We start from the raw sequence: 26396 nt of genomic DNA, 5'->3' as shown, positions 1-26396 counted from the left end.
CTCCCTCACCCGCCACCCTCTTCGGATTCCCGTCCCGCCACTTCTCTCCCCATCACCGCGCTCTTCAGTCCTTCGCGTCCATCCCCCGTCCTCGTGACTACAGACACCCCAGTGCGCACAGGGGGCAAGCTGAGCAGCGACCCTGGGGGGCATGAGAGGGAGAGGCATACCTATGGGTCTAGCGTCATGCCTTACACTAACGCTGACCTTCAATCTGTCCCCATGAGCCCCCAGCAACCGAAACTCAAGCTACGTTCCGCTCCTTCTCCTCCTCCACCCCGCACCACTGACTACCTCCCCAATGACCTGAGCTGGAGCTAGGGGGTACCTGCACCCCTGCGCTCGTTTTCCCCGATCCTCCTCCGTCCGTCGCAGAACCCTCAGGCACACTCACCCAGCGAGTCTTACACTCCGAGCTTCTCTCTGTCCTGTCGGCCCGGAGGGGTGGCACACAAGCCCACCCCGGGGCCCCGCCCTTCCTCCTGCAACACCTTCTCCCCGCCCTCGCGCCTCCTGGTTGTCCTCAACTCCGCGCTCGCCCTCCAGTACTCAGGCCCACGCGCGTTTCCAGTCCCACACATTCCAGCAGGCCTGCGGGACTCTCCAGAATCGTGCGGGTGACCCGGGGGGAATAGTTCCCTATGCGCCCTTAAGTTCACAGAGCGTTCCGTTAGGGCCGTGGGGGGGGGGGAGTAGGTGATCCTAAGATTCTTAACAGCGTTACTCTCCCCAGCTCTGTCTCCACTCTCCAAATCCCTGTACCATCAACGCTGGCTGCTGCGCGATCGGGCATTGGACCAACGGCACAGTCCTCCTCCGTAGGCCCACCCCCTACTACATTGGTGCTGTGTCATACGCATTGCCCGCCCCTACGCCTGACATCGGCGCACCCCCCTGGTTACCGCTCGCTTGGCTATGCCTCTCCTCTCCACCAGGGACCCCCGCCACCCTCTTTCGGGAAGCCCCACTGCCCACTGCACGCAACCCAGGAAGGTCCTTGGGTTAGGCGGAGTAGGCGAGGGACAGGCTCGTTTGGGGGGGAGGTTCAGCAGCCTAGTGGCCTGTCACCCTCTCCTTACAGCCGCTGCTTGGCCCCTCTAGACTGCCTGGCAGAGAACCTGCCACCTCCGACACCATGGGCAAAGACATCATCATGTGGGACGAGCGCCCGGGACAGGTGAGCCACATCGGACTGAGAAGGGCCTGGTACATAGATGATATGGGTAGAGGTAAATGGGAGAGGTAATGATGGTGAGGGTAATTATTGGGGACGCGGTCAATGGGTTGGGGTAGTGTGGGGTAAGTGTAAGCTGGGAGGGAGTGATGGTTGGGGTAGTAGGTAAATGTGTGAGGAATGAGGTGGGTAGAGGTACAATGGGAGGGATGAGGTGTGGTAATAGTCGGTAAATGGGGGAGGTGAGGTGGGGTAGAGGATAAACGGGGAGGGATGAGTTGGGGTAGAGGAGAACGCGAGGAGGGTATGAGTATGGGGTTGAGGTAAACGGGGAGGGATGAGGTGGGGTGAAGAGGATAAACGGGGAGGGATGAGGTGGGGTAGGAGGTTAAATCGGGGAGGAGTGAGATCTGGCTAGAGGTTATCAGGGGGTAGGGATGAGATGGGGTAGAGGTAAGGGGAGGGGTAGGGTATGTAGGCAGGGGTATAGCGTAAGCTGGGGGAGGGATGAGAATGGGTTAGAGGTATAACGGGTGGGGATGAATGGTAGGGTAGAGTAGTTAAAACAGGGGGAGGTATGAGATGGGGTAGAGGTAAACGGGGAGGGATGAGCTGATGGGGTAGAGCTACCGGGGGGGGAGGGAGGATGAGTATGGGTTACGTAGGTGTAAACGGGGGAGGGAAGAGGGGGATAGGTAAACGTGAGGATGGAGGGGTAGAGGGTAGAGGTAGCTTAGGGGGGAGGGCGGAGGTGATGAGTGGGGTAGGGTAATACAGGGGTGATGAGTGTGAGGTAGAGTAAAGGCGGGGAGGGAGAGGTGGGGTAGAGGTAAACGGGGAAGGGATGAGATGAGGGGTAGAGGTATAGACGGGGAGGGATGAGGATGGGGTAAGTAGAAGGAGAAGAGGATGTTATAAAATCGGGGGTAGGGGTTATTAGATGGGGTAGGTATGAAGAGTAAAGCGTAGGGATGAGATGTGGGGCTAGAGGTGGTCGGGTTAGTGGATGATAGAATGGGGTAAGGTAAGTACAGGTTAGGGAGAGGGGGAGTAAGGAGGTCAGGGAGGGAGAGGATGAGATGGGGTAGTTATGGGTATGGCAGAGGGGGGAGGGAATGAGATGTGAGCAGGGATAATGAAATGAAAGTGAGTTGATGGGAAGGATGATCGACTTGGGGATAGGGGATGAGATGGGGTAGTAGGTTACAGGCTAGGGTTTAGGGATGATATGATGAGGTGGGTTTGGGGGTGGTTAATTAATTAAGGTGGGGTGGGGGTAGGGTTTAGAGGTTAGAGGTTAAGCGGGGTGTAGAGTAGAGTAGAGGTTTTTTATGAGTAGTTATAGAGGGTATGGGTGAGGGATTTAGAGGGGGTTTAGAAGGGGTTTTGAGGTAGTAGGAGGGTGGGGTTGAGGTAACACTGTAGGGTGGGGTAGTTTGGGGTAGATGTACTACATAGAGGGAGGGTGGTTACTCGGTTAGATGGTGTGTAGAGGGTTAGTAGACGGTATTGGGTTGTTTAGAGGGTTTTGGGTAGAGGTTACGGGGAGGGATATTAGAAATATATGAAATTGAATGAATGGAAGGGATGAGTTGGAAGGAGATGTTGAGAATGTGATGAGAGTGGGAGGTGTATTGGGTAGACGGTATAGTAGTAGAGGTACTTTAGGGTAGTGGTGGGGGTAGAGGGGTTAGAGGGGAAAATGAGATTCAAAAGGGTAGGGATGAGATGATGATTGAGGAGAATGTGGGATATGACGGATGGGGTATGGGGTAGAGGTACAGGGGGGAGGGATGAGATGAAGGGATGAGATATTTATAAGATGTAGATGGGTAGAGGGCTACAGTATGGGGTAGAGGGGTAACAGTACAGGGGGGAAGGGAAAATTGAGGGTGGTGGTAGAATGAGGTGGGGTATAGAGGCGGTGGGAACGGGAATGATGAGGGTGGGGTAGATAGTGAGGAGGGAAATGATCTGGAGGTGATAATGAGGTGGGTGGTGGTAGGTGGTAGAGGTAGAGGTAAACGGGGGGGAGGGGAAGGGAATGATGAATGAGATGGGGTAGAGGCGGTAGGGGGTATTTATGAGATGGGTTAGCCGGAATGGGAGAGGGATGAGATTTGGGTAGAGGAAAACTGGGAGAGATCAGGATGTGAGATTGGAGGTAGAGGAAACGGATGGAGAGAGGGAGGAGAGGGATGAGATTGGGTAGACGGAACGGGGCGGACCAGGATGAAGATTGGTGAGTATTTTGAATGCGATGAGATCTTTTTTGAGATTAGCCACGCCCGGGGAGGGGAGAGATTATGAGGATTTTGGGTTAGAGGTAGAGGTAGTTAGTAGGTAGTTTTTATATAGATTAGCGGGAGATTATTTGATTGAGATTTGGGTAGAGGGAACTGGGCCCGAGGCAGCTGGATGCAGATTGAGAGTTGCCCCCTCTCTGGATTTTGGCTTGAGATGCCACCCCCCACGGGGACCCGAGGCGATGCCGAGATTTGAGGGACGATTTACCCCGAGAGAGAAGCAGGAGGAGAGGGATGAGGAAATGAGATTTATTTTGGGTTAGGGTAGTTATTTTAGGGTAGTTTAGATGAGGACGGGATTGTGAGAGAGGGGGAGATGAGGGAGAGAGGCGATGAGGAGAGGAGAAGGGACTGTGAGGGGAGGGAGGGAGGAAGGAGAGCCGCAGAGGCGCATGCGTATGGGGGCGAGAGGGATGTGAGAAGCCCCGGATGAGATTTATATTCACCAATGTCGAGACGGGATGAGAATTGATTGAGATTAAATGATCCTTGAGAGAGGAGAGGACGAGGGATGAGAGGGATAGAGATTTTGAGAAGGGTAGAGAGAGCGAGGGAATTGTGAGAGTTGGGTTTTATGAGATTTGAATCTGATGTGACGAAGATGATAACGAGGATTATTGATGAGGGGGGAACACCGACGAGGGAATTTTGAGAATTGATTTTAAAGGGCCCCCATGACCCCAGAGGAGGGATGAGATTTGAGGTGAGATCACCCACGACGGGAGGGATGCAAGAGCGGAGTAGAGGGACCTGTGGAGCTGACGCAAGACCAGGGACCGAGCAGGCGAGGGATGCTGAGAGGAATTGTGGGAGAAGAGGGAGGGGGACGGATCCAGCGGAGGAAAGAGAGAGGGAAAGAGAGAAGGGATATGAGAAGAGACTTTTGGAGAGGGTATGAGGGAGACAGGAGCAGAGAGGAGGGATTGAGAAAGAGGATGTTTGAGAAGATTGGAGATTTGGGAGATAGTTTTAGGGGCCCGGTAGAGGAAAGGGGAGGGATGTGGATTTGGGTAGTTAGTAGAGGAGAGATAGAGGAAAAGGGAGAGGGATAGGAGGTAGCTTAGTTAGTTTAGTAGTAGTTAGAGGATAGAGGATAGTTTGGAGGGGGGAAGGGAGATGGATATGAGATTGAGGCAACGGGAATGAGAACGGGAGGGATTGTAATAGGTTATGAGATGGGGGAGAGCACGAGAGAGAGAAGAGAGGGAATGAGATTTATCTGATTAGATCTTGGGTAGAGGAACGGGGGGAAAGGGATGATGGAGGAATGGGAAGGGATGGGGAGTAACCCCCCCCTGGCCCGGATAGCGGCCAGGGATGTGATGAGATGGAGTGCTCTGCACGGGGCGATTTGGAAGGGAGGGATTGAGGGAGAGTGGAAAGGGATATGGGGGGGATGAGGGAGGAAGAGGCCGGAGGGATCTTTTTTTTCGGGAGCCAAGGGAAGGGAGGAGGGATTTGAGAATGCAACTTTCTCCCCTGGATGAGGGATTCAGGTCGCAGGGATGAGATTAAGGAGGGGATGATTGAGGGTGGAGATCCTAGCCCTTTGAGATTTAGGGGAGGATGGAGGATGATGAGGATAGGAAGGGAATGAGGAGGGATGTGAGGCGGAGGGGACAGGGGGAGGGGATAGGGATATGAGAGTTGTAGGAGTGGGAGGGCAGCCATGCGCAGGGACAGGGATTAGAATGAGAATCCAGGGATGATTTTTTTTTGGTTTTGTGGTTGCAAGTAGAGGAACAGGTGAAGTTTAAGCGTGAGAGCGAGGAGGGAGAGGGACCCTTCGGAGGGAGAGAGAGAGAGAGGGAGGGGAGTTAGAGCAGGAGAGGGAATGCAGAGAGGGAATTTAATATTTAGCAGCCCACAGCCCTAGCGGCCCCCTATTTCTTTAGAGGAAAAGGGAGAGGAGAAAGAGGGAATGCAGTAACCCGAGGGATGCAAGAGGAGGAGAGGGGATTCGACCCGGAGCGACCGCACGAGACCTTTCGGGACACCCATTAGGAGGGAGTTTATCAATTTTTTGCAGTGGGCCCCAAGCGACATGCGAGCCCAGGCGCCCGAGCAGGGAGACCCGATGCTGATGATTATAATATTATGATTATTTAATGTGACTACTATGCTTTGATTATTGTGTTTAACTCCAGGCCAGGCCTAGGTTGGCATCATGAAATGGAAGATCTTTTGAAACGTGAATGCACAGTTTGTTGTAGCAGCAACAGCAGCATGAAAAATGGTTACCTAGTTTCATTTTCCACCAAATTCACATTTACGGAACAGGGATTGACTTCTGGGCAGGTCATTTCTCTCGTTAAACAGAATGAGTTTAGTGACATTTAGTGAAGGGAGGGTACTGGGATGTCTGGTCTGTTCAGCAGGCCTTACGGTCCATGCTATCCTTGTTCCTTGGGACCTCCCTACCCCATTGAAGTTGGCATTTTAAAATATTTAGGTTAGGGTAACAGTAGGGATTAAGGTTAGGTTTAGTTTAGGGACATCCCAAGGATCTTGGATAGCACTGACCCAGGGCTTACAGTAACAAGGAAGGGCTGGTCGGTGACTGTTGGGTCAGAGTAGGGAAATCAGTTCAGTTTAAATGGGTATAAAATACAGGATATACTGTATGTAATGTAGGCCTAATACGGACCGTTTCCACCATCTCTCGCTGGGTGTGTGTGTGTCATCATTGTTTGAAACTGGGTTTAGATAGAGAGTGGGGAAGGCCTCTGAAAGAGAGGATGAATGACATTTGGGGTTTTGTCTTTGAGAGAATGCTACTGACATGAATCCTCTCAGTCCCATCTCTGCAGTGCCGTCTGACTGTAAGAAGGGGTACAGTCCCAGTTAGGATACGGTATGTAGGCTACCACTGCACCAGTACGGTCAATTCTACCATTCTGGTGTGTGTGTGTGTTCTGGTGTGTGTGTCAGTTTCTGTAATGAACAATAGGACATTATTGACAGGAGGTAATCCTACAGGAGAACCAGAGGTGTGTGTGTGTGTGTGTGTGTGTGTGTGTGTGTGTGTGTGTGTGTGTGGTGGTGTGGTGGTGTGTGTGTGTGTGTGTGTGTGTGTGTGTGTGTGTGTGTGTGTGTGTGGTGTGTGTGTTTGTGTGTGTGTGTGTGTGTGTCTAAAGAGACGGAGGGATGGTTTGGTTAGCTGCCTTTCCCCAAAGGCTATTATCTACGCCACTTATCAATGACGCGTTGTGTGTGAGCGTTTGAGCGTGTGTCTCTGTGTCATGTTGTATAGTATGAAGGGGTAAAATAAGGTCTGGGAGTTATTTTTGAGTGAGTTGGTTTGGGCTTGTCCATTTTAGAGTTGTGTGTGTTTGCATGCTCACGTTACAGTGCCAGAGTGCATGTGGGTGTGTAAAGAATCCTCTGTGCTTCAAGCTCCTGTGTGGGCTCTCTTTCTCTCTGTGTGTCTCTGTGTGTGTCTCTCTGTGTGTGTGTCTCTCTGTGTCTCTGTCTCTCTCTCTCTCTCTCTCTGTGTGTGTGTGTGTGTGTGTGTGTGTGTGTGTGTGTGTGTGTGCGTGCGTGCGTGCGTGCGTGCGTGCGTGTGTGATCAATAAACAGTGAATCAACATTTCTCCATCTGCGCTGGAGCAGTGGTATGACATTTAGATGGCCTGTTGTTGTATTCAGTGTGATTGTATGTGTTGTAGGTCGAGCTATTTGTCTGTCTTTGCGAGACAAGTGTATGTGGGTGTTTTCTCTCTCTTGAGAGAAAGAGGGTGTGAGTTCTTGTTTGTGCATGTGGTTGTCAGAGAGAAACTAGGGAGGTGTGTACTTACTGCGTAGTTACGATGAGCTTTGAGTGTAAATTACACATACGAACAGGCCTCTACAATACTGCTACACACACACAACGAATAGCCTATCATATTGCAGATAAAAGTGACTTTATATACACTTAACAGAAATATAAACGCAACATGGAACAACTTCAAAGATTTTACTGAGTTACAGTTCATATAAGGAAATCAGTCAATTGAAATAAATAAATTAGGCCCTAATCTATTGATTTCACATGACTGGCCAGGGGTCCAGCCATGGGGGAGCCAGGCCCAGCCAATCAGAATGAGTTTTTCCCACAAAAGGGCTGTATTAGAGACAGAAATACTCCTCAGTATCATCAGCTGTCCGGGTGGTTGGTCTCAGACGATCCCCCAGGTAAAGAAGCTGGATGTGGAGTTCCTGGGCTGGCATGGTTATACGTGGTCTGCAGTTGTGAGGCCGGTTGGACGTTCTGCTAAATTCTCTAAAACGAGGCGGCTTATGGTAGAAAAATTGACATTAAATTCTCTGGCAACAGCTCTGGTGGCCATTCCTGCAGTCAGCATGCCAATTGACAAAACTGCACATTTTAGAAGTGGCCTTTTATTGTCCCCAGGTCAAGGTGCAACTGTGTAATGATCAGCTTCTTGATATGCCACACCTGTCAGGTGGATGGATTATCTTGGCAAAGCAGAAATGCTCACTAACAGGGATGTAAACAAATTTGGACACCAAATTTGAGAGAAATACATTTTTTGCGCGTATGGAACACTGCTCAAAAAAATAAAGGGAACACTTAAACAACACATTGTAACTCCAAGTCAATCACACTTCTGTGAAATCAAACTGTCCACTTAGGAAGCAACACTGATTGACAATAAATTTCACATGCTGTTGTGCAAATGGAATAGACAACAGGTGGAAATTATAGGCAATTAGCAAGACACCCCCAATAAAGGAGTGGTTCTGCAGGTGGTGACCACAGACCATTTCTCAGTTCCTATGCTTCCTGGCTGATGTTTTGGTCACTTTTGAATGCTGGCGGTGCTTTCACTCTAGTGGTAGCATGAGACGGAGTCTACAACCCACACAAGTGGCTCAGGTAGTGCAGCTCAAACAGGATGGCACATCAATGCAAGCTGTGGCAAGAAGGTTTGCTGTGTCTGTCAGCGTAGTGTCCAGAGCATGGCGGCGCTACCAGGAGACAGGCCAGTACATCAGGAGACGTGGAGGAGGCCGTTGGAGGGCAACAACCCAGCAGCAGGACCGCTACCTCCGCCTTTGTGCAAGGAGGAGCAGGTGGAGCACTGCCAGAGCCCTGCAAAATGACCTCCAGCAGGCCACAAATGTGCATGTGTCTGCTCAAACGGTCAGAAACAGACTCCATGAGGGTGGTATGAGGGCCCGACGTCCACAGGTGGGGGTTGTGCTTACAGCCCAACACCGTGCAGGACGTTTGGCATTTTCCAGAGAACACCAAGATTGGCAAATTCGCCACTAGCGCCCTGTGCTCTTCACAGATGAAAGCAGGTTCACACTGAGCACATGACAGACGTGACAGAGTCTGGAGACGCCGTGGAGAACGTTCTGCTGCCTGCAACATCCTCCAGCATGACCGATTTGGCGGTGGGTCAGTCATGGTGTGGGGTGGCATTTCTTTGGGGGGCCGCACAGCCCTCCATGTGCTCGCCAGAGGTAGCCTGACTGCCATTAGGTACCGAGATGAGATCCTCAGACCCCTTGTGAGACCATATGCTGGTGCGGTTGGCCCTGGGTTCCTCCTAATGCAAGACAATGCTAGACCTCATGTGGCTGGAGTGTGTCAGCAGTTCCTGCAAGAGGAAGGCATTGATGCTATGGACTGGCCCGCCCGTTCCCCAGACCTGAATCCAATTGAGCACATCTGGGACATCATGTCTCGCTCCATCCACCAACGCCACGTTGCACCACAGACTGTCCAGGAGTTGGCGGATGCTTTAGTCCAGGTCTGGGAGGAGATCCCTCAGGAGACCATCCGCCACCTCATCAGGAGCATGCCCAGGCGTTGTAGGGAGGTCATACAGGCACGTGGAGGCGACACACACTACTGAGCCTCATTTTGACTTGTTTTAAGGACATTACATCAAAGTTGGATCAGCCTGTAGTGTGGTTTTCCACTTTAATTTTGAGTGTGACTCCAAATCCAGACCTCCATGGGTTGATAAATTTGATTTCCATTGATAATTTTTGTGTGATTTTGTTGTCAGCACATTCAACTATGTAAAGAAAAAAGTATTTAAAAGAATATTTCATTCATTCAGATCTAGGATGTGTTATTTTAGTGTTCCCTTTATTTTTTTGAGCATTGCGCGACTACGTGAGAAAAGGATGAGATGGAGGGAGAGAGGATGAGATGGAGGGAGAGAGGATGAAAGAGGAAAGTATATCATATGTGCATGATGCATTGTAAGTAGTGTGTGTGTGTGTGTGTGTGTGTGTGTGTGTGTGTGTGTGTGTGTGTGTGTGTGTGTGTGTGTGTGTGTGTGTGTGTGTGTGTGTGTGTGTGTGTGTGTGTGTGTGTGCGCAACCACGCATCAATCATCAAACACCGGAAATGATGTGTACGTGCCAAAATGTCTGTTGCCATGGCAACAAAGCAAACACTCCCATACATCGATGTACACGCACACACACACAATATGCAGTACAAATAGAAGCTGACGCTACGCAGTTCCCCTTCCATTTGCAGTCAGTGGAAGTGGAAAGACACAGTCCTGCCTCTTTCGGTTCGTCTCTGACATTTTAGTTAACATTTGAACATGAACGCAAGACAAGAATTCTGACAAGCTCTCTAAATTGATTTGTAGTTGACGTTGAAGTGCTCGGGGTCAAATCTTTATTTTCAAGTTTGTACCACAGAACCCAGCACGAAATACACATCACACAAAGTCATGGTAACTGTGTTTTTCTCAGGCTTTATTACCTCCTAAGGGCAATTTGCTGTACATCATATGGAACAACATGGACGCATAAATAGTACTCTGATAAACAACTTAGGCCTCTACATTACATTCCCATTTTGACACGCCTACTCCAACATTTTGATTTCAGAATCTGACTGTTCTCTAAATAATTCAAATCAACGGTTTCACTTCTTATTCTAGTTAGGCTATGTGCTCCACCTTTAAAGTGACCACCTACAGCATTAGCCTAGTTCTGGCCAGGCCCGGTCAAACAAGGTTATGCCATTACTTTCTGGAATACAAATCTACTGTATGTAGCATGAATGAACCTTTTGTAGTGAGGTTAGGACTGTGCGTGTGGTTGGTGCATGCTTCATACAGAGTCTATTAGAACTAAATGATCCTTCTCAGCCCTGTGTTAGTTAGTAGACCCCATTAGTTTCTCACAGAGCCAAATGGAAACAGATTTGCGATGGAAACTCCAGCCTTCTCTGTGATTATGAGGTGAAATCTGGATAGTCAGTGCTTCACGGCCAGCCTGAATGGGCTTAGCGCCTTCACACACATCTACCCAACAGCAGGCTGGCACACACAGACACCCGAATCTGGGCACACAAACACACACACACCCACCACCGGGGCCGGCCAGTTACAAACACACACAGATGCAGCATGGGGCATGCCACGCACACACACACCCAACACAGGGCACTCACTTATACACACACACCCAACATAGGGCACTCACTTATACACACACACCCAAGACAGGGCACTCACTTACACACACACACCCAACACAGGGCACTCACTTATACACACACACACACACCCAACACAGGCCACTCACTTATACACACACACCCAACACAGTGCACTAACTTATACACACACACCCAACACAAGGTACTCACTTATACACACACACCCAACACAGGGCACTCACTTATACACACACACCCAACACAGGGCACTCACTTATACACACACACACATCCAACACAGGGCACTCACTTATACACAAACACCCAACACAGGGCACTCACTTATACACACACACCCAACACAGGGCACTCACTTATACACACACACCCAACACAGGGCACTCACTTATACACACACACCCAACACAGGGCACTCACTTATACACACACACCCAACACAGGGCACTCACTTATACACACACACCCAAGACAGGGCACTCACTTATACACACAAACCCAACACAGGGCACTCACTTATACACACACACCCAACACAGGGCACTCACTTATACACACACACCCAACACAGGGCACTCACTTATACACACACACCCAACACAGGGCACTCACTTATACACACACACACCCAACACAGGGCACTCACTTATACACACAAACCCAACACAGGGCACTCACTTATACACACACACCCAACACAGGGCACTCACTTATACACACACACCCAACACAGGGCACTCACTTATACACACACCCAACACAGGGCACTCACTTATACACACACACCCAACACAGGGCACTCACTTATACACACACACCCAACACAGGGCACTCACTTATACACACACACCCAACACAGGGCACTCACTTATACACACACACCCAACACAGGGCACTCACTTATACACACAAACCCAACACAGGGCACTCACTTATACACACACACCCAACACAGGGCACTCACTTATACACACACACACACTCAGGAAAAGCAACTGGAGACCCGTCTCTTCCCCTCTCCTTTCTCTGTCTCGCTCTGCCTTTCCCAAACCACAAAAAGCGCCCATTCTCCATGTTAACCCTTCGCTCCATCGCACTGCAGTCTCCTCCTCTCCCTCTCGCCATCCTGGTCTACCCGGATACAGATACCCGGGAATAACAACCCCCCCCCTCCCCTTTACGTAACACTTAAAGCCTCGCACTGGCTCCCAGACCATGGCAACAGACTACCACACATCTGGATAGACTAACACTCATTCATATCGTTATATTACCATGTATATATAGTCAAATACACAAGGGCAAGCTTATGCGTCACTATTGTACTTCATAAAACATATATTTTTGGGGGGGGTCTAAAAAGTTAATTTTTAATGTTCCTCTGAAGTTCAGGTGCTCTCCGACCTAAGTCAGGCTTAGCTTTACTTTAGGAGAGGAGTTTTTATTTTAGGGAGGTCAAACATCTCTCTTCCCGCTCTCCTCCTCTCTCTCCTGCTCGAGTGTTTTCCCAGGCTGTCTGGCATGGCTCTGTCTATCTGCTGGTGCTTTATCTGCTGGCTCATACTGCCTCCAGGTGGACAAACACACACATTACATCTCAGCCACGGAACAGGGACAGGGGAGGATGGTGCACCTAGACGCTGATCTGGTGTCAGTTTGGTGTGTTCCCCCCTATAATGGTTAAGGTTAGGATTTGGCAATGTTGAGTTGATCCTAGATCAGTGGCTAGGGAGTGGGAACAGGAGAAGTACTGTGCTCTGGAACAGGGTAATGCTCAGTGGTAGTGCGCATGTGTCCTGTGTCTGAAAATAACAGACGATAAAGAGCTCGACTGTCGATGGTGGATATGTGTGTACTGAAGAACACTGAGCATCTCTTGTACCCATGTCCATGATTTGTCTGGGCAGACTGGATCACACACTGAAACACACACAGCTCACGGTCTCAGGAAAGCTTCAGGTTGACGTGACGCACACTAGTTCTGTTTTTTACAGAAGCCGAATTCCATGATTTGATTACGCACGAATAGATGACATCATAACGCTCTGTCTCTAGGGAAGACACAGAGGCCAGGTGGAGGGTGGTGTGTGTTGTGGTGCGTTCAGTGGGCCGTTGGTCTCCACAAGTGACATGTGGACTTGTGCCCAACATGACTGTTACCATGGTAACTGTGGAGGGTGGCAAATCGAGTTATAATTGGATAGAGCAAATGACTGGTAGGAGGAAGGAGAGAGAGGGGGAGAGATGGATTTGGGGAGTGGGAGAAAGTGGGCGGGAGAAAGAGGTGAGAGAGAGAGAGACTGTGGTGTGCCCCTATATGTGATGCCAGGTGAGAGTGGGAGTCAGGGTGGGTGTTGGAGGGAGAAAGAGGCGAGAGAGAGAGACTGTGGTGTGCCCCTATATGTGATGCCAGGTGAGAGTGGGAGTCGGGGGTGTTGGAGGGAGAAAGAGGCGAGAGAGAGAGACTGTGGTGTGCCCCTATATGTGATGCCAGGTGAGAGTGGGAGTCAGGGTGGGTGTTGGAGGGAGAAAGAGGCGAGAGAGAGAGACTGTGGTGTGCCCCTATATGTGATGCCAGGTGAGAGTGGGAGTCAGGGTGGGTGTTGGAGGGAGAAAGAGGCGAGAGAGAGAGACTGTGGTGTGCCCCTATATGTGATGCCAGGTGAGAGTGGGAGTCAGGGTGGGTGTTGGAGGGAGAAAGAGGCGAGAGAGAGAGACTGGTGTGCCCCTATATGTGATGCCAGGTGAGAGTGGGAGTCAGGGTGGGTGTTGGAGGGAGAAAGAGGCGAGAGAGAGAGACTGTGGCTTGCCCCTATATGTGATGCCAGGTGAGCGTGGGAGTCAGGGTGGGTGTTGGAGGGAGAAAGAGGCGAGAGAGAGAGACTGTGGCGTGCCCCTATATGTGATGCCAGGTGAGCGTGGGAGTCAGGGTGGGTGTTGGAGGGAGAAAGAGGCGAGAGAGAGAGACTGTGGCGTGCCCCTATATGTGATGCCAGGTGAGAGTGGGAGTCAGGGTGGTGTTGGAGGGGGCGGAAAGTCAGGGACTTTACGTAGAGCCTCATGTCAGAGAACAGGAAACACCCACAGAGAAACTGGACATAAACGCACAGACACACACCCGCAGCATAGATAAACACCTCATACAGTGTGAAGATATTCCTGTAGACACAGAGTATTATGCAGTCCCTCAATATGTAGGTTTTGGTTCGATGAGAACAAACTCCTACACAGATACAGGGCAGAGCTCCACCAATCAGAGACAGGAGAGGGAGATCGTTAAGCTTAGCTGAGGGGGTCTCTCTCTTTTGAGATTTTCTCCCTTTAATTTCAACACTCCTCTCCATGTCCTTTCATTTTGTCCTGAGGACTAGTGGTCTGTCACTATTCAGTCAAGTCTGCATGGTGATCTATTAGGTCTCTCAGAGGGAGAGGAGTATTCAGCCCAAGTAATCTCATCATTCTAGGTTTAGTCTATCCTCAATTTAATGGCTTGAATGTCTATTGATAATCTCTTGTATTTCCTGCCTGTTGTTCTGTGATCTCTCTGCAGCCGCGTGCAGTTTCATTTGTTGCTACCCAACATGTTTTCCTACCAAACATAAATGTGTGTCACATAGCCTACATAACAAAATGACTCTTGTTTAACTTGCATATGTTTATAGCCCCCATGGAGTCTTTTTATTTTTATATCATCACTGTGGGACCAATTCAGACAGGAAATGTATACCTTTCCTACGCACGCCTTTCCTATGCACTTCTCAGTAGTTGGTATTCACACTTACCTTATGCCAGGTGCATAACAGGCTTTGCCGGCTTGGTTCCCTTGCACTGCCCGCGCTGAATACATTTTATTCAACTGCTGAAAACCCACCCACTTGCCGGCCAACAGATTTTCTCATTGAGTTTTGATTCAATGTATCTAAAGCCATCCCTTTAAATGTGGCACCTTTAATTAGAATTGTCTCGACAGACTATATGGAGGGAACAGTTCAGATTATTAGGGATCAATGACAGAAAGACATGAAAATATGTGTATATTCATCTCTGTTTCATCATTTTGTAGATTATTTAGGGTTAGGAAAGCATTTATAAACTCATAAAAAACAGGTTTGTAGAGCCCTTACGCACAAAATATACTGAATAAAAATATAATACGCAATCATTTCAAAGATTTTACTGAGTTACAGTTCAGAGAAGGAAATCAGTTTATTTAATACATTCATTAGGTCCTGATCTATGGATTTCACATGACTGGGAATACAGATATGCATCTGTTGGTCACAGATACCTTTAATTAAAAAAGGTAGGGGCGTGGATCAGAAAACCAGTCAGTATCTGGTGTGACCACCATTTGCCTCATGCAGCGCGACACATCTCCTTCACATAGAGTTGATCAGGCTGTTGATTGTGGCCTGCGTTTATATTTTTGTTCAGTGTAGTTTAATAACAGTGTACCCTCAGTGACAGGGCTGTAACCTCCCCTCTCTCCCTCTGGCGCTCTCTGTAGCGGTTTATATGTATTGACATGGTCAGAGCTCAGGGCAGTTTCAAAGCTGTATTCTCTCACTTTTTTCGTCGAGGTCGGGTCTAATGCCCATTCGTTTAACCGTTCGCTTAATGCCACAGGCTTGGGTATTCCCATGACAGAAGTGACTCCCTCAGAGACTGGAGAGAAAATCCCAGCTGAATGGACAAAACAATGAATGACAGATAAGAACACTTCAAAGAATAAGGCTGTTTCGACTGCCATTTAAATGTTGATTAAGTTAATCTTTCAATTTTTCCTGAATTTTTCATTTAAGCAAAAGGGTAGGATGCTGTTGACATTAGCTGAGAGCAGATACTGTATGTCTGTCGTCTTTCAGTAGTGGTTCTGGAACTGTCACGGCCGTTGCTGGAAGAAGACCAAGGTGCAGCCTGGTGAGCGTAAATTTTCCTTTTTATTTCAAAATGTCGCCAACAAAACAACAAACGAAAAACAACCGTGAAGCTCACAGGGCATTAGTGCCACAAACAAAGTTAACTACCCACAATGAAAGGAGGGAAAAAGGGCTACCTAAGTATGGTTCCCAATCAGATACAACGATAGACAGCTGTCCCTGATTGAGAACCATACCCGGCCAAAACATAGAAACACAAAATTATAGAAAACAAAACATAGAATGCCCACCCCAAATCACACCCTGACCAAACCAAATAGAGACATAAAAAGGCTCTCTAAGGTCAGGGCGTGACAGAAACGTTAATATAAGTTGTTTACTATGACAACAACATCTGCCTGATCTGAGCTAGTCGCGCTCGCTGTGACCTTATTGGCTGGCTCCCAAAGCTCCCTGTGAGATGACTGGCTAGAAGAGGGAGATTAGACCCTCCCTCTATTGTATTTGAACAGAACAGTTCAAATAAAATGTACACTGTGCTGGAGGGTATTAGACACACTATTTGTCATAGTTTAGACTGTGTGTTATGAAGTACGCTATTTGCAGCCATTAGTGAAAATTGTGTGTAGATGTACTGTGCCAACACACTCAATTTGTCATAATGTGTGTATGTTTGCACGTGTTATGAGTTTTCTATTAGCAGCAGTATTTAGTGATAAATGATATGTAGACATCTATAGGCAGCCTTTTTTCAGTAATATGAGTTGCAGTCAGTGCCCTTAGTAGTTGATTTGTGTGTTTGCACTCACTGCACTCTGTGTGTGTGTGTGTGTGTGTGTGTGTGTGTGTGTGTGTGTGTGTGTGTGTGTGTGTGTGTGTGTGTGTGTGTGTGTGTGTGTGTGTGTGTGTGTGTGTGTGTGTGTGTGTGATCTATCTCCCCCATCTCTGGCCTCTCCACCCTTCCTCCCATAAGAGAAGTTCTGTTTCCCCTCCCTCTCTCCTCCCCTCTACACAGCATGACTGTTAGTCTATTTTTACACTGATACTACCTCCTCCCCTCTACACAGCATGACTGTTAGTCTATTTTTACACTGATACTACCTCCTCCCCTCTACACAGCATGACTGTTAGTCTATTTTTACACTGATACTACCTCCTCCCTCTCTTCTATTCCCACCCATTTTCCCCTGTTTCTAAAACCTCCACCACTCATTTTCTTTCTCAGTCCTGGTTTGTGTGTAAGTGCGACTGCGTATGTGTGTACAGGTGTGCATATGTATACAGTACACGCTTGTGTTCTTGTATCTGTCAGAAAGCGTGTGTGCTTGTTGTGTGTGTGCATGATGTGTGTGCTCAACATATACACACACACACATTTAAAAGTCAGTCTAGGGAATGTTAAGCTGCACTATGGAAACATTTTGAAAATTAATATTCTGGGATTGAATGGGCTTTTTATGGTGGAAAATGACATCATTGCTCGCCTCCCCTCTCCGTCTCTGACTAATGACACGGAAACTGAGAGAAACGCTCCACAAACAACTCGATCATTTACCACTCAGTTTACATGCCAGTGTGTGTGCCAACCACGCATAGCAGTGTGTATGTGTGTCGCGTACACGTGGTTAAATAACATGTTGTAATAGAGTGAATAATTGTCCAACCATCTGATTTTATGGTGGTGAAACTGTATTTCATCGTTCCACAAACATTAGGCTACTTCTAATACTCATGACTACCATTATGTAGAACTGCTGCTGCTGTACTGCCACTATTTAAAACACAATGGTAGTGGAGCAATTAGTTGAAGAAGTAGTAGAATAGTAATCTAGTTGGAAAAGACACTAGCGTTGGTTCCTCTAAGCTTCTTTAATGCTGCTAATTACTCATTACCAATACTCTGTCTCTTTTTATCATTCCTGTAATTCAGTCACATGGTGTGTGTGTATGCCCTGCTGAGTCATAAAACACATGGCTGAGCACTGAGCAGCAGTTATAACATCAGAGAGTAGGCTACATTAGATGATGCTAGATGACTGGTTGATGTTATTACACTGTAATAACCCTACAGGCTCAGAGGATAAATGACATGATTCCTGGAATGTGGAAGGGAATTGTCTGAAAATATTATTAATGATTTTAATAACAAAAAGCCCAAAGATACAGATAGTGTGGTCTCACAGGCTTCACTGGGTTGTCACTAGTTGCCACAGCCACAAAGTCATAAACCCTGCCTATTTCTACAATTGATCTTCTTAAAATGTGATTTTAAACCTAACTCTAACCTTAGTGGAACTGACAGAATTTTAGCCACATGACATTTTTTTTTTTTTTTATCTGTTCATATACACCACCAGGAAGAATATTACACTTTAAAAAAATGTTTAATTCTAAGCGAGCACTTAGATATGGTAATTTTCATGTTTTCATAAATTAATAGAATGTTTGGGAACAACGTATAGTAAGGCATTTGTGAGAATTCTATAGCAATATAGAGTGGGAAAGCGGCCATGCGTTTGAACAATTAATAGACACTGCAGTAAATTAAACCTAATAAAAACATAAAGTACCAGTCAAAAGTTTGGACACACCTACTCATTCCAGAGTTTTTGTTTATTTGTATTATTTTCTACATTGTAGAATAATAGTAAAGACATCCAAACTATGAAATAACACATATGGAATCATGTAGTAACCAAAAAAGTGTTAAACAAATCAAAATGTTTTATATTTGAGATTCTTCAAAGTATGACCTTTGCCTTGATGACAGCTTTGCAACTCTTGGCATTCTCTCAACCAGCTTCACAAGGTAGTCACCTGGAATGCATTTCAATTAACAGGTGTGCCTTGTTAAAAGTTAATTTGTGCAATTTCTGTCACACCCTGGCCTTAGTTATCTTTGTTTTCTTTATTATTTTAGTTAGGTCAGGGTGTGACATGGGGGATGTATGTGTTTTTGTATTGTCTAGGGTTTTTTGTATGTTTATGGGGCAGTGTTCAGTCTAGGTGTTTGTATGTCTATGGTTGCCTAGATTGGTTCTCAATTAGAGACAGCTGTCTATCGTTGTCTCTGATTGGGAGCCATATTTAGGCAGCCATAGTCATTAGGTAGGTTGTGGGTGATTGTGGGTCTATGTCTTTACGTTAGTTGCTTGTGTCTGCACTTTCGTTTAATTAGCTTCACGGTCGTTTGTTGTTTTTGTATAGTTTGTCAGTGTTCGTTTCGTGTTCGTCTTCGTTAAATAAAGAAGATGTATTGTTATCACGCTGCGCCTTGGTCCTCCTCTCTTCCACAATACGACAATCGTGACAATTTCTTTCCTTCTTAATGCGTTTGAGCCAATCAGTTGTGTTGCGAAAAGTTAGGGTTGGTATACAGAAGATAGCCCTATTTGGTAAAATGCCAAGTCCATATTATGGCAAGAACAGTTCAAATAAGCAAAGAGAAACGACAGCCCATCATTACTTTAAGACATGAAGGTCAGTCATTCCGGAAAATTTTAAGAACTTGGAAAGTTACTTCAAGTGCAGTCGCAAAAACCATCAAGCGCTATGATGAAACTGGCTCTCATAAGGACCGTCACAGGAAAGGAAGACCCAGAGTTACCTCTGCTGCAGAGGATAAGTTTATCAGAGTTACCAGCCTTAGAAATTGCAGCCCAAATAAATTCTTCAGAGTTCAAGTAACACATCTCAACATCAACTTTTCAGACGAGACGGCGTGAATCAGGCCTTCATGGTTGAGTTGCTGCAGAGAAACCACTACTAAAGGACACCAATAAGAAGAAGAGACTTGCTTGGGCCAAGAAACACGAGCAATGGACATTAGACCGGGGGAAATCTGTCCTTTGGTGTGATGAGTCCAAATTTGAGATTTTTGGTTCCAACCGTTGTGTCTTTGTGAGACGCAGAGTAGGTGAATGGATGATCTTCACATGTGTGGTTCCCACTGTGAAGCATGGAGAAGGAGGTGCGATGGTGTGGATGTGCTGACACTGTCAGTGATTTATTTAGAATTCAAGGCACACTTAACCAGCATGGCTCCACAGCATTCTGCAGCGATACTCCATCCCATCTTGTTTGCGCTTAGTGGGAACATCATTTGTTTTTCAACAGGACAAAGACCCAACATACCTTCAGACTGTGTAAGGACTATTTGATCAAGAAGGAGAGTGATGGAGTGCTGCATCAGATGACCTGGCCTCTATAATCACCCGACCTCAAACCAATTGAGATGGTTTGGGATGAGTTGGACCGCAGAGTGAAGGAAAAACAGCCAACAAGGGCTCAGCATATGTGGGAACTCCTTCAAGACTGTTGGAAAATCATTCCTCATGAAGCTGGTTGAGAGAATGCCAAGAGTGTGCAAAGCTGTCATCATGGCAAAGGGTGGCTACTTTGAAGAATCTCAAATATAAAATCTATTTTCATTTGTTTAACAATTTTTTGGTTACTACATGATTCCATATGTGTTATTTCATTGTTTTGATGTATTCACTATTATTCTACAATGTAGGAAATAGTAAAAATAAAGAAAAACCCTTGAATGAGTAGGTGTGTCCAAACTTTTGACTGGTACTGTATGTCTCGTCCAGGACCGGAGTCTACGCAGGCCGGTGTGTCATAGCCAATCGAAGCTACAGTAGGCCTTTTTGCAAACATGCCATTTGCCACACAGGCCTGCCATCATTCACTTTGAACTGGACTGTGTGTTTACAGGCAGTTGCAACAACACAACTTTAGATCATTAGAACGCATTTGCCAAAAGCCACAATATAGACCTGAATGGATTTCTGCAAATACCACAGGAGTCCTCTTACATTTGGGAACTTTACAGTCCTATTTATCAAACAACCATGAAATGTAGGTTCTCTCTCCCTCAGTGATGCACATCAACAACAACAAGATCATTAACTAATGCTCGCCAGAGCAAGATGTGCTAAAATCTAACGTTAGATGAACCCAAACTTTCAGCTAGTTGGCCGTAAAATTGCACTGATAAACGATGGGGAATTGTAGCCTTGTCACGCCCTGACCATAGTTTGAGTTGAATGTTTCTATGTTTTGTTTGGTCAGGGTGTGATATGAGTGGGCATTCTATGTTGTATGTCTAGTTTGTCTGTTTCTATGTGTTTGGCCTGATATGGTTCTCAATCAGAGGCAGGTGTTTCTCGTTGTCTCTGATTGGGAACCATATTTAGGTAGCCTGTTTTGTATTGTGGGTTGTGGGTGATTGTTCCTGTTTCTGTGTCTTTGTGTATGTCACCATACGGGACTGTTGCGTCTTCGTTCATTTTGTCGGTTTATTGTTTTTGTTCGTTGCTACAGTATTCTATTAAAATGGATAATCATCACGCTGCATTTTGGTCCTCCTCTCTTTCGCCCGACGAAGAACGTTACAGAATCACCCACCACCAAAGGACCAAGCAGCGTGGTAACGGGCAGCAGCAGCAGCAGCGGCCGAAAGCTCGAGAGGAATGGACATGGGAGGACATTCTAGACGGCAAGGGATGTTACACATGGGAGGAGATTCTGGCTCGAAGGGATCGCCTTCCATGGGAACAGGTGGAGGCAGCCCGGAGAGCGGAGGCAGTAGGAAAAGGGAACCGGCGTTACGAGGGAACACGGCTGGCAAGGAAGCCCGAGAGGCAGCCCCAAAAATGTCTTGGGGGGGGGCCACACGGGGATTGTGGCTAAGTCAGGTAGGAGACCTGAGCCAACTTCCCGTGCTTACCGTGGAGAGAGATGGTCCGGGCAGGCACCGTGTTATGCGGAGATACGCACGGTGTCTCCAGTACGTGTGCATAGCCCGGTGCGGTACATAGCAGCGCCTCGTATCGGCCGGGCTAGAGTGGGCATCGAGCCAGGTGCCATGAAGCCGGCTCTACGCATCTGGTCTCCAGTGCGTCTCCTCTGGCCGGGGTACATGGCACCAGCCCTACGCATGGTGTCCCCGGTTCACCAGCACAGCCCATGGCATGGCTACGGGGAGCATTCAGCCAGGTAGGGTTGGGCAGGCTCGGTGCTCGAGACCTGCAGTGCGCCTCCACGGTCCGGTATATCCGGTGCCTCCTCCACATACCAGGCCTCCAGTTCCAGCACCACGCACGAGACCTACAGTGGGCCTCCAGGGTCCAGTATGCCCTGTTCCTCCTCCCCGCACTCACCCTGAGGTGCATGTTCCCAGCCCGGTACCACCAGTTCCGGCACCACGCACCAGGCCTACAGTGCGCCTCCAGGGTCCAGTATGCCTTGTTCCTCCTCTCCGCACTCACCCTGAGGTGCGTGTTCCCAGCCCGGTACCACCAGTTCCGGCACCACGCACCAGGCCTACAGTGCGCCTCCAGGGTTCAGTATGCCCTGTTCCTCCTCCCCGCACTCGCCCTGAGGTGCGTGTCCCCATCCCGGTACCACCAGTTCCGGCACCACGCACCAGGCCTACAGTGCGCCTCGGCAGGCCTGAGCCGCCCTCCTGTCTAGCGCCGCCTGAGCCGTCCGTCTGTCCTGAGCAGCCTGAGCCGCCCGTCTGTCCTGAGCCGCCTGAGCCGCCCGTCTGTCCTGAGCCGCCCGTCTGTCCTGAGCCGCCGGTCTGTCCTGAGCCGCCCGTCTGTCCTGAGCCGCCTGAGTCGCCCTTCAGTCAGGAGCCGCCTGAGTCGCCCTTCAGTCCAGAGGCGTCTGAGCCGCCATTCAGTCCAGAGGCGCTTGAGCCGCCCTTCAGTCCAGAGGCGCCTGAGCCGCCTGAGCTGCCCGTCAGTCCGGAGCTGCCCTTCAGTCAGGAGCTGCCCCTCAGTCCTGAGCTGCCCCTCAGTCCGGAGCTGCCTTTCAGTCCGGAGCTGCCCCTCAGTCAGGAGCTGCCCCTCAGTCCGGAGGCGCCCCTCAGTCCAGAGGCGCTCCTCAGTCCAGTGGGGCCCTTTATTAGGGTTCCCAGTCCAAGGTCGGCGGCGAGGGTCGCCGCTCTAAAGAGGCCACTGAAGCGGGTAATGACTATGGTGGAGTGCGCCAGAGCCGCCACTGCGGACGGATGCCCACCCAGACCCTCCCCTATAGGTTTAGGTTTTGCGGCCGGAGTCCACACCTGGGGGGGGGGGGGGGGGGGGGGGGGTACTGTCACGCCATAGTTTGAGTTGTATGTTTCTATGTTTTGTTTGGTCAGGGTGTGATATGAGTGGGCATTCTATGTTGTATGTCTAGTTTGTCTGTTTCTATGTGTTTGGCCTGATATGGTTCTCAATCAGAGGCAGGTGTTTCTCGTTGTCTCTGATTGGGAACCATATTTAGGTAGCCTGTTTTGTATTGTGGGTTGTGAGTGATTGTTCCTGTTTCTGTGTCTTTGTGTATGTCACCATACGGGACTGTTGCGTTTTCGTTCGTTTGTCCGTTTATTGTTTTGTAAGTGTTCTTCGTTAATAAAAGTAACGATGTATTCGTATCACGCTGCGCATTGGTCCTCCGATCCTTTTTACTACTCCTCCTCAGATGAGGAGGACGACGAACGTGACAAGCCTACTCTTCCTTCGGCAGCTTGTCCCAACCAAGCACCCAAGCTAACTGGCTAGTTTGCTACTTCCAGACACAAATGAGACCTCACTCTGCCTATTTTACTCACCCTAGCAGATTTAGTTAGGTTGTTTACATGTTATCTAGAGCGTTCGTGACTAACTATTATTTTATTTTTTACCTACGTTTACTGACACCGGTCATATTCAGTAGGTGTTGTGCATTCGTAAATTCATCAGTTATTCTGCGCTCTGGCACACTCAGACAAGAGTGCTCTGAAATCAGAGTAAAGGGGAAAACCTAGTCAGTTGTACAACTGAATGCATTCAACTGAAATGTGCCTTCTGCATTTAACACAACCCCTCTGAAGCAGAGAGGTGCGGGGGGCTGCCATAATCGACATCCACGTCTTCGGCGCCTGGGGGACAGTGGGTTAACTGTCTTGCTCAGTGGCAGAACGACAGATTTTTACCTTGTCAGCTCGGGGATTCGATCCAGCAAGCTTTCAGTTACTGGCCCAACACTCTAACCACTAGGCTAGCCAGATAGCCAGAGTGAATTTGCGAACGCAAGAGATATGCTTGTCTATGTTTTCTATTTATTTGTTGTTTTGCCGAGTGTGGTTCCCAATCAGAGGCAGCTGTCTATCGTTGTCTCTGATTGGGGATCATATATAAGTTGTCATTTTCCGTTTGGGTTTTGTGGGGTGTTGTTTTCTGTTTAGGTTGTTTCCCTGACAGAACTGTGCGCTTTCGTTTTCTCCTTTTGTCATTTTGTTTGAGTGTTTTTGTGAACATTAAATCATGAACACTTTCCACGCTGCACTTTGGTCTCATTCTGACGACGAACGTTACAGAACACCCCACCAAAGAAGGACCAAGCAGCGTGGACAGGAGGAGAAGGGATCCTGGGCACGGGAGAGAAGGAAGTTTAGGACATCGTGGACATGGGAGGAGATCATGGCAGGCGACAAAAGTCTGCCATGGAAAGAGGCGGCGGCAGATAGAGAGGAGCGGAGAGATCAGGAGTTACGGCAGAGATGGGAGCACGAGAGGCAACCCCCCCCCATTTTGGGGGGGGCACACAGGTTGGCAAGCGGGGCGAGCGGAGTTGGTCACGGTTCCAGTGCCATGTTTTACGCACCGTGCCTTCAGTACAAAGTCACAGCCCGGTGCGTGCAGTACATGCTCTCCGTACCTGCCGCGTAAAGAGGGGTATCCAGCCAGGTAGGGTGGTGCCGGCTCAGCGCTCCTGGTCTCCAGTGCGCCTCCTCGGCCCGGGTTATCCTGCGCCAGCTCTACGCACGGTATCCACAGTTCGCCAGGAGAACCCAGTGCGGCCTGTTCCAGCTTCCTGCACGTGCCGGGCTAAAGTGGGCATGCAGCAAAAAGGAGAGGTGCACGTGTTAAGCACCAGATCTCCAGTGCTCCCCCACAGCCCGGTTCAACCTGTGCCTGCGCTCGGGAGGTGCCGGGCTAAAGTGGGCATTCAGCCTGGAGGAGTGGTGCCAAGGCTACACACCAGATCTCCAGTGCTCCCCCACAGCCTGGTTCATCCTGTGCCTCTAAGGACCAGGCCTCCTGTATGTCTGCCCAGCCTGGTGGGCTCTGTGGCAGCCCCATGCACCAGGCTGTCTATACGTCTCCTCCCATCAGTGAGGGTTCCCAGTCCGGAGCCTCCAGCGACGTTCTCCAGTCCGGAGCCTCCAGCGACGGTCTCCAGTCCGGAGCCCGCAGCGAGAGTGCCCAGTCCGGGGCCCGCAACGAGGGTGCCCAGTCCGGGGCCCGCAACGAGGGTGCCCAGTCCGGGGCCCGCAACGAGGGTCCCCAGTCACGAGCTTGCAGCGACGATCTACGGTCCGGAGGTCCCGGCGACGGTCCCTGCACCGAAGGCGCCACCGAAGTGGGGGGAGCCTAAAGCGGAGCGGGGTCTGCGTCCCGCACCGGAACCCCCACCGGAACCCCCACTGCGCTTTGGTCTCATTCCGACGACGAACGCTACAATGCTAGGTAACTGGATGACAGTTATTCAAGTTCTTGCTAGCTAACCAAATGACACCTGCATCTCTAGCTGTGAAAAGCCACCGGGGAAAAAAGTCGCTCCTCCAATGGCATGACTTTCTCCTAGCAGCTAGCTAGCTAACTAACGTTAGGCTCTGTGTTTTTAGCTTGCTACATCAATAGATACGCTAGTCTATTAGCCATGTTATGACTTACTTGTGATCATAGCCCTTGCTAGTTTGATTGTATTGACATTTCAGCCTTAGTTACATTTGTCAGTTTTTGTCCAAAATATTCAGTCATTGAAACTAAAACAGTGCTTCCCGAATGGAGGCAGAAAACAATGTACCAGGCCAGCTGTGATTTACAACCTGATAGCAATATTTTTTGGACTACCAAGAAGTGTATTGATGAATTATAATCATGCATTGAACTGCATCCATCTATTCTGGCAACAATGCCTTAGTATACCTCATGGAATGTTGAGTCAAATAGAACCTATTTTTAAAACATTTTATAAAAGTTGGTTTTTGTAGCATAAACTTGGAATTAGATATTTTTAACTGATACGATTGTCTGTTTGTTTCGTATCTGCAAAGTAGTTAAAACACTTGTCATTTGCACTTTAACCCCACTGCTAACCTTGCCTAACCCTAACCTTAAATTAAGACCAAAAAGCACATTTTTGTTTTCATACATTTTTACCATATTGCCAATTTTGACTTTGTGGCTGTGCTATCTAGTGGAAACTGCTTCACTGGTCCACTTCAAAGAGTTTGATTTCTAGAGCGCTCCCTATGCAGATGGACGAAGTCGGTACGGCATGTGTTTTTAAAAACAATTTTTGGTGAGAGGGACCTTTTTTAAACTTCTGTCAAGCGATTTGTTGTCCTCCATCCGAGTGTCTCTGTTCGATTTGCTTGCTCTGCAATCAATCTTGCATACTACCTAAAATAGACCAATGGAGATGGGACATGGGCGGATTATGTAAATTAATTATTGCGGTATGATTCAGGTTGGGGAACTTGGGCTTTGTAGCAAATAAATTAACGCCAGATACGTCACGGTTGGATTGAATAACATAAGAGCCAATAG

At 48.5% G+C, this 26396-nt stretch overlaps 1 protein-coding gene across 1 annotated transcript in view; it reads right to left on the bottom strand.

Annotated features, from left to right (window-relative positions):
* Positions 1–26396, bottom strand: part of LOC120048605 (cell adhesion molecule 4-like) — a 752359-nt gene that overhangs the window by 552259 nt on the left and 173704 nt on the right. The gene's annotated exons all lie outside the window — the stretch shown is intronic.

This window comes from Salvelinus namaycush, chromosome 5 (assembly GCF_016432855.1).
Source record: "Salvelinus namaycush isolate Seneca chromosome 5, SaNama_1.0, whole genome shotgun sequence".
Classification (NCBI taxonomy): domain Eukaryota; kingdom Metazoa; phylum Chordata; class Actinopteri; order Salmoniformes; family Salmonidae; genus Salvelinus; species Salvelinus namaycush.
This window is presented reverse-complemented; position numbering and strand designations above follow the sequence as displayed.